This window comes from Triticum aestivum, chromosome 2D (assembly GCF_018294505.1).
Source record: "Triticum aestivum cultivar Chinese Spring chromosome 2D, IWGSC CS RefSeq v2.1, whole genome shotgun sequence".
Classification (NCBI taxonomy): domain Eukaryota; kingdom Viridiplantae; phylum Streptophyta; class Magnoliopsida; order Poales; family Poaceae; genus Triticum; species Triticum aestivum.
Genome location: NC_057799.1, coordinates 131,218,221 through 131,235,699, shown reverse-complemented (window position 1 = coordinate 131,235,699; position 17,479 = coordinate 131,218,221).

Genomic DNA, 17,479 nt, shown 5'->3' with positions numbered 1-17,479 from the left:
AAGGCCAAGTGACCCGGATTATCAACCCGGGGAGGGTGATCCTCCCTACTCCACACGATAGGCTGCTCAGACCATCTTAAATAGCGTGGAACCGCCGGCTCAACAGCATTCACAGCCCTCTTATGAAGCTTCTGATCTCGCTTACACAGACTGGTGGTAAATACATGATACTGTCCACCGTTAAGCTGCTTTGGATTGGTCTGATAACCCCCCTGCTGCTGTTGATGACCCTGGCCAGACTGCTGATTAAAGCCCCCTTGACCGTTCTGTGGATTAGAATTTGAGCCGCCGCCCGGGCCATGAAAACCGCCAGCGCCTGAGCCGCCGCCCGGGCCATGGTTGCCATTAAAGGCATTGGAATTCTTAAAGGCTTTCATGATTGCGCAATCCTTCCATAGATGAGTAGCTGGCTTCTCCCTAGAGCCATGCCTTGGACAAGGCTCATTCAACAGCTGCTCCAGCGTCGGGCCTGACCCGCCGGCTCGGGGAGGTGGCCTCCCCTTGCGTCGCTGGTTATTACCCTGTGAGCTGGCGTTGGCCACGAACTCTAGGCTGCCGTCGGCCTTACGCTTGCCACCTCCTTGGTTCCCCGGGTTATGCTGAGGACCCTTGCCATTGCCGTTCTTCTTTCCCTTCCCTGTCCTTTCATCATCTGAAGCGGGGTCCTTGGTACTATCAGAGTCGGCGTACTTGACGAGAGCCGCCATCAGCGTACCCATATCATTGCAGTCGCGCTTAAGCCGCCCGAGTTTCATCTTCAAGGGCAGGAAACGACAATTCTGTTCCAACATTAAGACTGCAGAGCCGGCATCCATCTTATCAGATGAATGTATTATCTCTTTGACCCGGCGAACCCAATGTGTCGTAGACTCACCCTCCTGCTGTTTACAGTTAGTCAAATCCACAATTGACATAGACTGCCTACAGGTATCTTTGAAGTTTTGGATGAACCGGGCTTTCAGCTCAGCCCAAGACCCGATGGAGTTCGGTGGTAGCCCTTTCAACCAAGTGCGGGCAGTCCCATCTAACATCATGGTGAAGTACTTGGCCATCGCAGCTTCACTGACCTCCAGCAATTCCATGGCCATCTCGTAACTCTCGATCCAGGCTCCGGGTTGTAAATCAGCCGTGTAATTAGGCACCTTCCTAGGCCCTTTGAAGTCCTTGGGTAGACGTTCATTGCGGAGAGCCGGCACTAAACAAGGGACACCTCCAGTCCTCGTAGGGATACCCACGTCGACGGAAGTCGTCGGATAAGCCGGGGGTGTCTGGTAAGCCGTCAACTGAGGCACCTGCTCCGCCTCTTGCCGCGCTCTGTCTTGGTCTGTTGCGTGAAAGGCTCCGTTATGAGCCGGGCCATGGCCAGGGGGCGGGTCATGGCGTCGGACATTACTTGAGCCGGTCGCTGAGACCATGTGTCTGCTATAACTCGGGCTCCGGCCTGGACGAGGGGTTGAGTGGATCCTGTCCCGGCTGTAAGAGTACGCCTCTTGCTGTGCCAGCGCTGTCTGAAGGAGTTCTCTGACCCGGCGGGTTTCAATAGCCGTTGGAGAGTCGCCGTCAATTGGGAGAGCCGCCAGCCGTGCTGCTGCGGCGACCATGTTCTCCAGCGGGTTAGCATAATGACCCGGTGGTATTGGCACATACTGAGGCGGGGCAGGGTTCACCCGGGGAGGCCCCATCACTTGTGGCTGAACAGGGGTCCCAGACCCGGGCACTATGATTCCCGGCGGGTTACTAGACCCTGCACCTGGCGTGTTGAAGAGGTTTCGAGGATCGTAGACCGGAGGGAGTCGAGATTGGGCCTTTTGATGCCTCCCTCTCATGACCTCATTGGACGCGTTCTAATCCATCATGAGCCGGAAGGACTGCGCCTGAATCAACTGAGTCTGGGCGTCGAGAGCCGCCCTCTCCGCAGCCATCCTGATCCCTTCCGCCGCCAGATCCTCCTTAGCTTTCACTAGATCTAACTTTAACTGCGCCACCTCCGCGTCATGCTGAGCTTGATCCGCCGGGTCAACCGTGGCGGTCAACAGGGCCGTCATCTTGTCCGTGAGATCCATCAGCACCTGAGCCGGCGAGGGCACCGGGTTTCCTGACCCAGCAGCAGGGTTCTAAACAGGCTGTGCACCGGCCATGAAGATTCCAACCCGGCTCGGCGGCTCAAACGGGTCCGGAATACTGTCACCATCGGAACAACCCCTGAGCCTGCCATCTTGAAGTTGATACAACGAGTTTGACTCATCTGTGGACGACTCGCCGTCAGAGCCGGCGGCCGTCTCATCACCAGATCCAGATCCAGATCCATCAGAGAGCCCTCCATGGATACATCCCACAAAAGCATGCTTCAAGGCAGGTAGGGCCCGGGCGAGTCATGCCCGCTGAGCCGTCTCGATGAGATCGGCGCAGAGATCCGGCTCAGGGCCCGGCTCACCAATCTTGCCAATGAAGACATGAATTCTGCCGAAGGGGACCCGGTACCCGTACTCAATTGAGCCAGCGTCGGGGCCCCAGTTTGCATCGTCGATGTAGAGCTTGCCGCGACGACTCTTGGTCATCCGGCCCAGAGCGTATCCCTTGAGCCCTTCGAAGCTGCCCTTCAAGAACTCAAATCCACCGTGCGCTGGCCCCATGGTGGGCGCCAACTGTCGTGGAATTGTCACGGCAGATGTCCTCGAACTAGGACTTAGTCGCGGAGCCATCGCAGCTAGGAAGCTTGAAGGGGTTAACGGGACAAGGAACACGAGGGTTATACTGGTTCGGCCCCTTACGGTGAAGGTAAAAGCCTACGTCCAGTTGAGGTGGTATTGATTAGGGTTTCGATGACCAGGGAGCTTAATTGCTATGCCTGACTCTCGACGAGATCTTACCTGTCCCTAAACCGCCGCCGGGTCGTCCCTTTATATAGAGAGGTTGACGCCCAGCAGCTCTCAGAGTCCCGGCCGGCTCATAAGAGTGTCCGGCTCAGACTCTCAACTATTCTTGCCTTACACTACAAGTTCTACCATAATAGCGGTTGTAACTACGGGCTTTAAGCCATCTCCGGGTCTTAAGCCCATCTTTGGACCGCCGTCTTCAAGCTTGGCGCCGGGCTTCAGGCGATGACCATTACGAGTAACCCGGCCCCTCCGGGCGGGTGACTCTAAGGCTTATATCCTCAACAGAGAGGCTATGGTGTTGATGTAGAAGCCCTCCGTGATGGATGCCCTCTCCGGTGGAGCTCCGGAACAGGCCCCAAGATGGGATCTCGTGGGTACAGAAGGTTGCGGCGGTGGAATTAGGTTTTTGGCTCCGTCTCTGATCGTTTGGGGGTACGTAGGTATATATAGGAGGAAGGAGTACGTCAGTGGAGCAACAGGGGGCCCACGAGGGTGTAGGGCATGCCCTGGGGGGTGGGCGCGCCCCCCTACCTCGTGGCTTCCTCTTTTGTTTCTTAACGTAGGGTCCAAGTCTCCCGGATCAAAATCTTCCTAAAATTCACGTTCCCGAAGGTTTCATCCCGTTTGGACTCCGTTTGATATTCCTTTTCTGCGAAACTCTGAAATAGGCAAAAAACAGCAATTCTGGGCTGGGCCTTCGGTTAATAGGTTAGTCCCAAAAATAATATAAAAGTGAATAATAGAGCCAATAATGTCCAAAACAGTAGATAATATAGCATGGAGCAATAAAAAATTATAGATACGTTGGAGACGTATCAAGCATCCCCAAGCTTAATTCTTGCTCGTCCTCGAGTAGGTAAATGATAAAAAGGATAATTTTTGATGTGGAGTGCTACTTGGCATAATTTCAATGTAATTCTTATTAATTGACATAAAAATAATAATACTTCAAGCATACTAAACAAGCAATTATGTCTTCTCAAAATAACATGGCCAAAGAAAGTTCATCCCTACAAAATCATATAGTTTAGTCATGCTCCATTTCGTCACACAAGAATGCTCTCATCATGCACAACCCCGATGACAAGCCAAGCAATTGTTTCATACTTTAGTAATTTCCAACCCATAAACTTTCATGCAATATATGAGCGCGAGCCATGGACATAACACTATGGGTGGAATAGAATATGATGATGGGGGTTATGTGGAGAAGACAAAAAAGGAGAAAGTCTCACATCAATGAGGCTAATCAATGAGCTATGGAGATGCCCATCGAATGATGTTAACGCAAGGAGTAGGGATTGCCATGCAACGGATGCACTAGAGCTATAAATGTATGAAAGCTCAACAAAAGAAACTAAGTGGGTGTGCATCCAACTTGCTTGCTCACGAAGACCTAGGGCACTTGAGGAGGCCCATTGTTGGAATATACAAGCCAAGTTCTATAATGAAAAATTCCCACTAGTATATGAAAGTGACAAAACAAGAGACTCCTTATCATGAAGATTATGGTGCTACTTTGAAGCACAAGTGTGGCAAAGGACAGTATCATTGTCCCTTCTCTCTTTTCCTCTCATTTTTTTGGGCCTTCTCTTTTTTTATGGCCTTTCTCTCTTTTTTTTATTCCTCACTTGGGACAATGCTCTAGAAAATGATGATCATCACACTTCTATTTATTTACAACTCAATGGTTACAACTCGATAGTAGAACAAAGTATGACTCTATATGAATGCCTCCGGCGGTGTACCGGGATATGCAATGAACCAAGGGTGACATGTATGAAAGAATTATGAATGGTGGCTTTGCCACAAATACTATGTCAACTACATGATCATGCTAAGCAATATGACAATGATGGACGTGTCATGATAAACGGAATGGTGGAAAGTTGCATGGCAATATATCTCGAAATGGCTATGGAAATGCCATAATAGGTAGGTATGGTGGCTGTTTTGAGGAAGATATAAGGAGGTTTATGTGTGAAAGAGCGTATCATATCACGCGGTTTGGATCCACCGGCGAAGTTTGCACCAACTCTCAGTGTGAGAAAGGGCAATGCACGGTACCGAAGAGGCTAGCAATGATGGAAGGGTGAGAGTGCGTATAATCCATGGACTCAACATTAGTCATAAAGAACTCACATACTTATTGCAAAAAACTACAAGTCATCAAAAACCAAGCACTACACGCATGCTCCTAGGGGGATAGATTGGTAGGAAAAGACCATCGCTCGTCCCCGACTGCCACTCATAAGGAGGACAATCAAAGAACACCTCATGTTTCAAATTTGTTACATAAGGTTTACCATACGTGCATGCTACGGGACTTGCAAACTTCAACACAAGCATTTCTCAAATTCACAACTACTCAACTAGCACGACTTTGATATTATTACCTCCATATCTCAAAACAATCATCAAGCATCAAACTTCCCTTAGTATTCAACACACTCATAAGAAAGTTTTTACTAAACTTGAATACCTAGCATATTAGGATTATTTAAGCAAATTACCATGCTATTTAAGACTCTCAAAATAATCTAAGTGAAGCATGAGAGATCAATAGTTTCTATAAAACAAATCCACCACCGTGCTCTAAAAGATATAAGTGAAGTACTAGAGCAAAACTATATAACTCAAAAGATATAAGTGAAGCACATAGAGTATTCTAATAATTTCCAAATCATGTATGGCTCTCTCGAAAGGTGTGTACAGCAAGGATGATTGTGGTAAACTAAAAAGCGAAGACTCAAATCATACAAGACGCTCCAAGCAAAACACATATCATGTGGTGAATAAAAATATAGCTCCAAGTAAAGTTACCGATGGAAGTAGACGAAAGAGGGGATGCCTTCCGGGGCATCCCCAAGCTTTGGATTTTTGGTGTCCTTAGATTATCTTGGGGGTGCCATGGGCATCCCCAAGCTTAGGCTTTTGCCACTCCTTGTTCCATAATCCATCAATTCTTTTACCCAAAACTTGAAAACTTCACAACACAAAACTCAACAGAAATCTCGTGAGCTCCGTTAGCGAAAGAAAACAAAAGACCACTTCAAGGTACTGTAATTAACTCATTCTTTATTTATATTGGTGTTAAACCTACTGTATTACAACTTCTCTATGGTTTATAAACTATTTTATTAGCCATATATTCATCAAAATAAGCAAACAACACACGAAAAAAAGAATCTGTCAAAAACAGAACAGTCTGTAGTAATCTGGAACTAACGCAAACTTCTGGAACTCCAAAAAATCAGCCAAAATAGGACGACCTAGGCAATTTTTTTATTGATCAGAAGCAATTGTAATCACTATTTTATCACGTCCTGGTGATTTTTAACAATTGTTGTCGTGAACAGAAAGTTTCTGGAAATTACAGCAAGATCAAATAACTATCATCCAAGAAGATCCTATAGGTTTAACTTGGCACAAACACTAATTAAAACATAAAGACAAATCTAACCAGAGGCTAGAACAAATATTTATTCCTAAACAGAAGCAAAAAGCAAAAAACTAAAATAAAATTGGGTTGCCTCCCAACAAGCGCTATCGTTTAACGCCCCTAGCTAGGCATAAAAGTAAGGATAGATCTAGGTATTGCCATCTTTGGTAGGCAATCCATAAGTGGCTCTCATAATAGATTCATATGGTAATTTTATTTTCTTCCTAGGGAATTTTTCCATGCCTTTCTTTAATGGAAATTGGAATCTAATATTCCCTTCCTTCATATCAATAATTGCACCAATCGTTCTAAGGAAAGGTCTACCGAGAATAATAGGACATGAAGGATTGCAATCTATATCAAGAACGATAAAATCTACGGGCACATAATTCCTATTTGCAACAATAAGAACATCATTAATTCTTCCCATAGGTTTCTCAATAGTGGAATCCGCAAGGTGCAAGTTTAGAGAGCAATCATCAAAATCACGGAATTCTAGCAAATCGCACAAAGTTTTGGGAATAGTGGAGACACTAGCACCCAAATCACATAAAGCATAGAACTCATGATCCTTAATCTTAATTTTAATAGTAGGTTCCCACTCATCATAAAGTTTTCTAGGGATAGAAACTTCCAACTCAAGTTTTTCTTCATAAGATTGCATCAAGGCATCAACGATGTGTTTAGTAAACGCTTTATTTTGACTATCAGGATGAGGAAAATTTAGCACGGATTGCAACAAGGAAATACAGTCTATCGAAGAGCAATTTTCATAATTAAATTCCTTGAAATCCAAAATAGTGGGTTTAGCAACATCTAGGGTTTTAATCTCTTCAATCCCACTTTTATCAATTTTAGCATCAAGATCTAAAAACTCCGACTTTTTGGAACGCCTTCTAGGTAAAGGTGGATCATATTCAGTCCCATCATTATCAAGATTCATATTGCAAAACAAAAGTTTAATAAGGGACACATCAATAACTTTTAGATCTTCATCTTTATTTTCATAGAAATTTGAAGAACACGCTTTCATAAAGCAATCTTTCTTAGCACGCATCCTAGCGGTTATTTCTTTGCACTCATCAATGGAAATTCTCATGGATTTGAGAGACTCATTGATATCATGCTTAGGAGGAACAGATCTAAGCTTTAAAGAATCAACATCAGAGAAATTCTATCAACGTTCCTAGCCAATTCATCAACTTTAAGCAATTTTTCCTGAAGCAAAGCATTGAAATTCTTTTGTGAATTCATAAACTCTTTAACACTAGTCTCAAATTCAGAGGGCATCTTATTAAAATTTCCATAAGAGTTGTTGTAGGAATTACCATAATTATTAGAGGAATTACTAGGATAAGGCCAAGGATTAAAGTTTCCTCTATACGCGTTGTTACCAAAATTATTCCTACCAACAAAATTCACATCCATAGATTCATTATTATTCTCAATAAAAGTAGACAAGGGCATATCATTAGGATCAGAAGAAACACTCTTAGTAGCAAATAATTTCATAAGTTCATCCATCTTTCCACTCAAAATATTAATTTCTTCTATCGCATGCACTTTTTTATTAGTAGATCTTTCAGTGTGCCATTGAGAATAATTAACCATAATATTATCTAGGAGCTTAGTAGCTTCTCCTAAAGTGATTTCCATAAAAGTGCCTCCCGCAGCCGAATCTAAAAGATTTCTAGAAGCAAAATTCAATCCGGCATAAAAAATTTGTATAATCATCCACAAATTCAAACCATGAGTGGGGCAATTACGTATCATTAATTTCATCCTCTCCCAAGCTTGTGCAACATGTTCATGATCAAGTTGCTTAAAATTCATAATATCGTTTCTAAGAGAGATGATCTTAGCGGGAGGAAAATACTTAGAGATAAAAGCATCTTTGCACTTGTTCCAAGAATCAATACTATTTTTAGGCAAAGATGAAAACCAAGCTTTAGCACGATCTCTAAGCGAAAAAGCAAATAGCTTCAATTTAACAATATCATTATCAATATCTTTCTTATTTTGCATATCACACAAATCAACGAAGCTATTTAGATGAGTAGCGGCATCTTCACTAGGAAGGCCGGCGAATTGATCTTTCATGACAAGATTCAGCAAAGCAGCATTGATTTCACAAGATTCAGTATTGGTAAGAGGAGCAATCGGAGTGCTAAGGAAATCATTATTGTTGGTATTGGTAAAGTCACATAATTTGGTATTATCTTGAGCCATCGTGACAAGCAAGCAATCCAACACACGAGCAAACAAAAAGCAAGCGAAAAAGAGGAGAACGGAAAAGAGAAGACCAATAAAACGGCAAGGGTGAAGTGGGGGAGAGGAAAACGAGAGGCAAATGGCAAATAATGTAATGCGGGAGATAAGGGATTGTGATGGGTACTTGGTATGTTGACTTTTGCGTAGACCTCCCCGGCAACGGCGCCAGAAATCCTTCTTGCTACCTCTTGAGCACAGCGTTGGTTTTCCCTTGAAGAGGAAAGGGTGATGCAACAAAGTAGCGTAAGTATTTCCCTCAGTTTTTGAGAACCAAGGTATCAATCCAGTAGGAGGCTACGCGCGAGTCCCTCGTACCTGCACAATACAAATAAATCCTCGCAACCAACGCGATAAGGGGTTGTCAATCCCTTGACGGTCACTTACGAGAGTGAGATCTGATAGATATGATAGGATAATATTTTTGGTATTTTTGTGATAAAGATGCAAAGTAAAATAAAAGCAAAGTAAAAAAGCAAAGGAAATAACTAAGTGTTGGAAGATTAATATGATGAAGATAGACCCGGGAGCCATAGGTTTCACTAGTGGCTTCTCTCAAGAGCATAAGTATCTTACGGTGGGTGAACGAATTACTATTGAGTAATTGACAGAATTGAGCTTAGTTATGAGAATATCTAGGTATGATCATGTATATAGGCATCACATCCGAGACAAGTAGACCGACTCCTGCCTGCATCTACTATTATTACTCCACTCATCGACCGCTATCCAGCATGCATCTAGAGTATTAAGTTCATGAAAACAGAGTAACGCCTTAAGCAAGATGACATGATGTAGAGGGATATATTCATGCAATATGATAAAAAAACCATCTTGTTATCCTCAATGGCAACAATACAATACGTGCCTTGCTACCCCTACTGTCACTGGGAAAGGACACCGCAAGATTGAACCCAAAGCTAAGCACTTCTCCCATTGCAAGAAAGATCAATCTAGTAGGCCAAACCAAACTGATAATTCGAAGAGACTTGCAAAGATAACCAATCATACATAAAAGAATTCAGAGAAGATTCAAATATTGTTCATAGATAATCTTGATCATAAACCCACAATTCATCGGTCTCAACAAACACACCGCAAAAAGAAGATTACATCGAATAGATCTCCACGAGAGAGGGGGAGAACATTGTATTGAGATCCAAAAAGAGAGAAGAAGCCATCTAGCTACTAACTATGGACTCGAAGGTCTGAGGTAAACTACTCACACTTCATCGGAGAGGCTATGGTGTTGATATAGAAGCCTCCGTGATGGATGCCCTCTCCGGCGGAGCTCCGGAACAGGCCCCAAGATGGGATCTCGTGGGTACAGAAGGTTGCGGCGGTGGAATTAGGTTTTTGGCTCTGTCTCTGATCGTTTGGGGGTACGTAGGTATATATAGGAGGAAGGAGTACGTCGGTGGAGCAACAGGGGGCCCACGAGGATGGAGGGCGCGCCCTGGGGGGGGTGGGTGGGCGCGCCCCCTACCTCGTGGCTTCCTCTTTTGTTTCTTCATGTAGGGTCCAAGTATCCCGGATCATAATCTTCCTAAAAATCACGTTCCCGAAGGTTTCATTCCGTTTGGACTCCATTTTATATTCCTTTTCTGCGAAACTCTGAAATAGGCAAAAAACAGCAATTCTGGGCTGGGCCTCCGGTTAATAGGTTAGTCCCAAAAATAATATAAAAGTGAATAATAAAGCCCAATAATGTCCAAAACAGTAGATAATATAGCATGGAGCAATAAAAAATTATAGATACGTTGGAGACGTATCACGGATGCACTAGAGCTATAAATGCATGAAAGCTCAACAAACGAAACTAAGTGGGTGTGCATCCAACTTGCTTGCTCACGAAGACCTAGGGCATTTGAGGAATCCCATTGTGGGAATATACAAGCCAAGTTCTATAATGAAAAATTCCCACTAGTATATGAAAGTGACAAAATAAGAAACTCTCTATCATAAAGATCATGGTGCTACTTTGAAGCACAAGTGTGGAAAAAAGGATAGTAGCATTGTCCCTACTTTTTTTTTATTCTTTTGGGCCTTTCCCTTTTTTATTTATTTGGCCTTTTTTGGGACAATGCTCTATGAATGATGATCATCACACTTCTATTTATTTACAACTCAACGATTACAACTCGATACTAGAACAAAGTATGACTCTATATGAATGCCTCCGGCGGTGTACCGGGATGGGCAATGAATCAAGAGTGACATATATGAAGTAATATGCATGGTGGCTTTGCCACAAATACGATGTCAACTACATGATCATGCAAGGCAATATGACAATGATGAAACGTGTCATGATAAACGGAACGGTGGAAAGTTGCATGGCAATATATCTCGGAATGGCTATGGAAATGCCATAATAGGTAGGTATGGTGGCTGTTTTGAGGAAGATATAAGGAGGTTTATGTGTGATAGAGTGTATCGTATCACGGGGTTTGGATGCACCGGCGAAGTTTGCACCAACTCTCAAGGTGAGAAAGGGCAATGCACGGTACCGAAGAGGCTAGCAATGATGGAAGGGTGAGAGTGCGTATAATCCATGGGCTCAACATTAGTCATAAAGAACTCACATACTTATTGCAAAAATCTACAAGTCATCAAAACCAAGCACTACGCGCATGCTACTAGGGGGATAGATTGGTAGGAAAAGACCATCGCTCGTCCCCGACCGCCACTCATAAGGAGGACAATCAAAGAACACCTCATGTTTCAAATTTGTTACACAACGTTTACCATACGTGCATGCTACGGGACTTGCAAACTTCAACACAAGTATTTCTCAAATTCACAATTACTCAACTAGCACAACTTTAATATTACTACCTCCATATCTCAAAATAATCATCAAGCATCAAACTTTTCTTAGTATTCAACGCACTTATAAGAAAGTTTTTAGTAATCTTGGATGCCTATCATATTAGGACTAATGTCACAATTTAAGCAAATTACCATGCTCTTTTGTAGGATTCTCAAAATGATATAAGTGAAGCATGAGAGAACAATAGTTTCTATAAAACAAACCACCACCGTGCTCTAAAAGATATAAGTGAAGCACTAGAGCAAAAACTATATAGCTCAAAAGATACAAGTGAAGCACATAGAGTATTCTAATAAATTCCGAATCATGTGTGTCTCTCTCAAAAGTGTATTCAGCGAGGAAGATTGTGGTAAACTAAAAGCAAAGACTCAAATCATACAAGACGCTCCAAGCAAAACACATATCATGTGGTGAATAAAAATAGAGCTCCAAGTAAAGTTACCGATGGACGAAGACGAAGGAGGGGATGCCTTCCGGGGCATCCCCAAGCTTTGGCTTTTTGGTGTCCTTGGATTTACCTTGGGGTGCCTTGGGCATCCCCAAGCTTAGGCTCTTGCCACTCCTTGTTCCATAATCCATCAAATCCTTGCCCAAAACTTGAAAACTTCACAACACAAAACTTAACAGAAAATCTCGTGAGCTCCGTTAGCGAAACAAAACAAAACACCACTTCAAGGTACTGTATTAAACTCATTCTTTATTTATATTGGTGTTAAAACTTCTGTATTCCAACTTCCCTATGGTTTATAAACTCTTTTACTAGCCATAGACTCATCAAAATAAGCAAACAACACACGAAAAACAGAATCTGTCAAAATATCTAACGCAAACTTCTGGAACTCAGGAAAATCTACCAAAATAGGACGACCTAGATAATTTGTTTATTGATCTTCTGCAATTGGAATCAGTATTTTATCACGTTCTGGTGATTTTTAACAATTGTTTTCGTGAACAGAAAGTTTCTGGAATTTTCAGCAAGATCAAATAACTATCATCCAAGAAGATCCTATAGGTTTTACTTGGCACAAACACTAATTAAAACACAAAGAAAAATCTAACCAGAGGCTAGATCAAAGATTTATTCAACAACAGAAAGGAAATATATTGGGTTGTCTCCCAACAAGCGCTTTTCTTTAAAGCCTTTTAGCTAGGCATTGATAATTTTAATTGTGCTCGCATAAAAGACAAGAATTGAAGCGCGAAGAGAGCATCATGAAACACGTGACAAACACATATAAGTCTAACATACTTCTTATGCATAGGCATCTTATAGAAAACAAATTATCATAGCAAGCAAAAACTAGCATATGCAAGGAAGCGGGAAGGAACGATAGCAATCTCAACATAACGAGAGGTAATTTAGTAACATGAAAATTTCTATAACCATATTTTCCTCTCTCATAATAATTACATGTAAGATCATATTCAAATTCAACAATATCGCTATCACATAACATATTCTCTAGATGATCCACATGCATGCAAAGTTGACACTCTTCCAAAATAGTGGGAATAACATAGACTAAAGTCATGACCTCTCCAAACCCACTTTTATCAAAAACTTCATAAGATTGATCAAAATCCAAATATGTGGGATCTAAAGTTGACACTCTTCCAAACCCACTTTCAATACTATTGCAAACATTATTATCAATCTCATATTCATCATGGGCTTAAATAAATTTGCAAGATCATAAGAAGCACTATCACCCCAATCATGATCATTGCAACAAGTAGAGGACATAGCAAAACTAGCATCCCCAAGCTTAGGGTTTTGCATATTATTAGCACAATTTACATCAATAGAATTTATAATAAAATCATTGCAATCATGCTTTTTATTCAAAGATCTATCATGAATCGCTTCATAAAGTACTTCATCACAATTTTTAGATTCACGAATTTCAAGCAAAACCTCATAAAGATAATCTAGTGCACTCAACTCATTAGCAATAGGTTCATCATAATGGGATCTCTTAAAGAGATTAGCAAGTGGATGAGGATCCATAAACTTTTAGCAAGCGAAGATGCAAGCAAAAACAAGGTGCATGGTAACACAAGATCGAACGGAAGGAGGGCGAATAAAACGGCAAAGGTGAAGTGGGGGAGAGGAAAACGAGAGGCAAATGGCAATTAATGTAATGCGAGGGATAAGAGTTTGTGATGGGTACTTGGTATGTCTTGACTTGTGCGTAGACTCCCCGACAACGGCGCGAGAAATGGCTCGTTGTCGGGAGTCAAATCTTGACTTGACTTGGTGTAGGCCTCCCCGGCAACGGCGCCAGAAATCCTTCTTGCTACCTCTTGAGCACTGCGTTGGTTTTCCCTTGAAGAGGAAAGGGTGATGCAGTAAAGCAGCGTAAGTATTTCCCTTAGTTTTTGGGAACCAAGGTATCAATCCAGTAGGAGACTACGCTCAAGTCCCACGCACCTACACAAACAAATAAGAACCTTGCAACCAACGCGATAAAGGGGTTGTCAATCCCTTCACGGCCACTTGCAAAAGTGAGATCTGATAGAGATGATAAAATAATTTTTTTGGTATTTTTATGATAAGGACTAAAAATAAAGAAAGCAAAATAAATGGCGGTAGAAATAGCTTGTTGACAGAAGATTAATATGATGGAAAATAGACCCGGGGGCCATAGGTTTCGCGAGTGGCTTCTCTCAAAAGCATGAGTATTACGGTGGGTAAGCGAATTACTGTCGAGCAATTGATAGAATTGAGCATAGTTATGAGAATATCTAGGTATAATCATGTATATAGGAATCACATCCGTGACAAGTAGAGCGACTCCTGCCTGCATCTACTACTATTACTCCACACATCGACCGCTATCTAGCATGCATCTAGAGTATTAAGTTCATAAGAACGGAGTAACGCTTTAAGCAAGATGACATGATGTAGAGGGATAAACTCATGCAATATGATATAAACCCCATCTTTTTATCCTCGATGGCAACAATACAATACGTGTCATTTCCCCTACTGTCACTGGGATCGAGCACCGCAAGATTGAACCCAAAGCAAAGCACTTCTCCTATTGCAAGAAAGATCAATCTAGTAGGCCAAACCAAACTGATAATTCGAAGAGACTTGCAAAGATAACCAATCATACATAAAAGAATTCAGAGGAGATTCAAATATTGTTCATAGATAATCTTGATCATAAACCCACAATTCATCGAGTCTCGACAAATACACCTTAAAAGAAGAGTTACATCAAATAGATCCCCAAGAGAATCGAGGAGAACTTTGTATTGAGATCCAAAGAGAGAGAAGAAGCCATCTAGCTAATAACTATGGACCCGAAGGTCTGAGGTAAACTACTCACACATCATCGGAGAGGCTATGGTGTTGATGTAGAAGCCCTCCATGATCAATGCCCCCTCCGGCGGAGCGCCGGAAAAGGCCCCAAGATGGGATCTCACGGGTACAGAAGGTTGCGGCGGTGGAAATAGGGTTTTTGCTCCGTATATGATGTTTCCAGGGTATATGAGTATATATAGGCGAAGGAGGTCGGTCAGGAGAGCTACGAGGGGCCCACGAGGGTGGAGGGCGCGCCCAGGGGGGTAGGCGTGCCCCCCTGCCTCGTGGCCTCCTCGTTGATTGCTTGACATCCACTCCAAGTCCTCTAGATCACGTTTGTTCTGAAAATCACGTTCCCGAAGGTTTCATTCCGTTTGGACTCCGTTTGATATCCTTTTCCTTCGAAACACTGAAATAGGCAAAAAAAACAGCAATTTGGGATGGGCCTCCGGTTAATAGGTTAGTCCCAAAAATAATATAAAAGTGTATAATAAAGCCCATTAAACATCCAAAACAGAATATATAATAGCATGGAACAATAAAAAATTATAGATACGTTGGAGACGTATCAAGCATCCCCAAGCTTAATTCATGCTCGTCCTCGAGTAGGTAAATGATAAAAACAGAATTTTTAATGTGGAATGCTACTTGGCATAATTTTCAATGTAATTCTCTTATTTGTGGTATGAATATTCAGATCCGAAAGATTCAAGATAAAAGTTTAATATTGACATAAAAGTAATAATACTTCAAGCATACTAACTAAGCAATTATGTCTTCTCAAAATAACATGGCCAGAGAAAGTTCATCCCCAAAAAATCATATAGTTTGGTCATGCTACATTTTCGTCACACAAGAATGCTCTCATCATGCACAACCCCGATGACAAGCCAAGCAATTGTTTCATACTTTAGTAATCTCAAACTTTTTTCAACTTTCACGCAATATATGAGCGTGAGCCATGGATATAGCACTATGGGTGGAATAGAATATGATGATGGGTTATGTGGAGAAGACAAAAAAGGAGAAAGTCTCACATTGACGCGGCTATCAACGAGCTAGGGATATGCCCATCGATTTATGTCAATGCAAGGAGTAGGGATTGCCATGCAACGGATGCACTAGAGCTATAAATGCATGAAAGCTCAACAAAAGAAACTAAGTGGGTGTGCATCCAACTTGCTTGCTCACGAAGACCTAGGGCATTTGAGGAAGCCCATTGTGGGAATATACAAGCCAAGTTCTATAATGAAAATTCTCACTAGTATATGAAAGTGACAAAATAAGAGACTCTCTATCATAAAGATCATGGTGCTACTTTGAAGCACAAGTGTGGAAAAAAGGATAGTAGCATTGTCCCTTCTTTTTTTTTCTTTTGGGCCTTTCCCTTTTTTTTATTTGGCCTTTTTTGGGACAATGCTCTATGAATGATGATCATCACACTTCTATTTATTTACAACTCAACGATTACAACTCGATACTAGAACAAAGTATGACTCTATATGAATGCCTCCGGCGGTGTATCGGGATGGGCAATGAATCAAGAGTGACATGTGTGAAATAATATGCATTGTGGCTTTGCCACAAATACGATGTCAACTACATGATCATGCAAGGCAATATGACAATGATGAAACGTGTCATGATAAACGGAACAGTGGAAAGTTGCATCGCAATATATCTCGGAATGACTATGGAAATGCCATAATAGGTAGGTCTGGTGGCTGTTTTGAGGAAGATATAAGGAGGTTTATGTGTGATAGAGCATATCGTATCACGGGGTTTGGATGCACCGGCGAAGTTTGCACCAACTCTCAAGGTGAGAAAGGGCAATGCACGGTACCGAAGAGGCTAGCAATGATGGAAGGGTGAGAGTGCGTATAATCCATGGGCTCAACATTAGTCACAAAGAACTCACAACTTATTGCAAAAATCTACAAGTCATCAAAAACCAAGCACTATGCGCATGCTCATAGGGGGATAGATTGGTAGGAAAAGACCATCGCTCATCCCTGACCGCCACTCATACGGGGGACAATCAAAGAACACCTCATGTTTCAAACTAGAAGCAAGCGAAAAAGAGGCGAACGGAAAAGAGAGGGCGAATAAAACGGCAATGGTGAAGTGGGGGAGAGGAAAATGAGAGGCAAATGGCAAATAATGTAGTGCGAGGGATAAGAGTTTGTGATGGGTACTTCGTATGTCTTGACTTGTGCGTAGACTCCCTGGCAACGACGTAAGAAATCCTTCTTGTTACCTCTTGAGCACTGCGTTGGTTTTCCCTTGAAGAGGAAAGGGTGATGCAGTAAAGTAGCGTAAGTATTTCCCTCAGTTTTTGAGAACCAAGGTATCAATCCAGTAGGAGACCACGCGCGAGTCCCACGCACCTACACAAACAAATAAGAACCTCGCAACCAACGCGATAAAGGGGTTGTCAATCCCTTCACGGTCACTTATGAGAGTGAGATCTGATAGATATGATAAGATAATATTTTTGTTGTTTTTATGATAAAGACTAAAAGTAAAGAAAGCAAAATAAACGGCGCGAGAAATAGCTTGTTGTCGGGAGATTAATATGATGGAAGATAGACCCGGGGGGCCATAGGTTTCACTAGTGGCTTCTCTCAAGATAGCATAAGTATTATGGCGGGTAAACGAATTACTGTCGAGCAATTGATAGAATTGAGCATAGTTATGAGAATATCTAGGTATGATCATGTATATAGGCATCACGTCCGTGACAAGTA